This window comes from Penaeus monodon, chromosome 29 (assembly GCF_015228065.2).
Source record: "Penaeus monodon isolate SGIC_2016 chromosome 29, NSTDA_Pmon_1, whole genome shotgun sequence".
NCBI lineage: Eukaryota > Metazoa > Arthropoda > Malacostraca > Decapoda > Penaeidae > Penaeus > Penaeus monodon.
The window spans coordinates 24,864,338-24,864,698 of NC_051414.1; the positions used below are offsets into that span (position 1 = coordinate 24,864,338).

Sequence of the window (361 nt, forward strand, 5' to 3'; positions counted from 1 at the left end):
GCTTTGGGACCCCGAACCTGAAATACCCCAAAATCTAAATCTGACTATAGGTAGATATATAGATAAGCGGATATAATTACATAAATATGCCTATATGCACATTTACATTAACGTACAGATGATTTTTTTTTGCATAAAAAAACTCGAGTCACTTTGAAAGACTCGAAAGGCAATGGCCAATTTGGCAATGATTGTTTTCATGAGAGCAACACAGAATACTTCGTTACTGTTGTATTAACACTTGTTTGCAAAGATGCATATGATTAATATTTAATACCGCCGGACGCAAATTTGGCGTACAATTCAATTAAAAGATAGAGCGCATATCACTGGTGGTTTTGAATATTTGATAAACAGCTTA

The 361-nt window shown here is 34.1% G+C and overlaps 1 protein-coding gene across 1 annotated transcript in view; it reads right to left on the reverse strand.

Moving 5' to 3' along the window:
* The window catches only part of LOC119592062 (ankyrin-1-like), an 8,946-nt gene that overhangs the window by 3,374 nt on the left and 5,211 nt on the right, over positions 1–361 (reverse strand). The window lies entirely within an intron of this gene.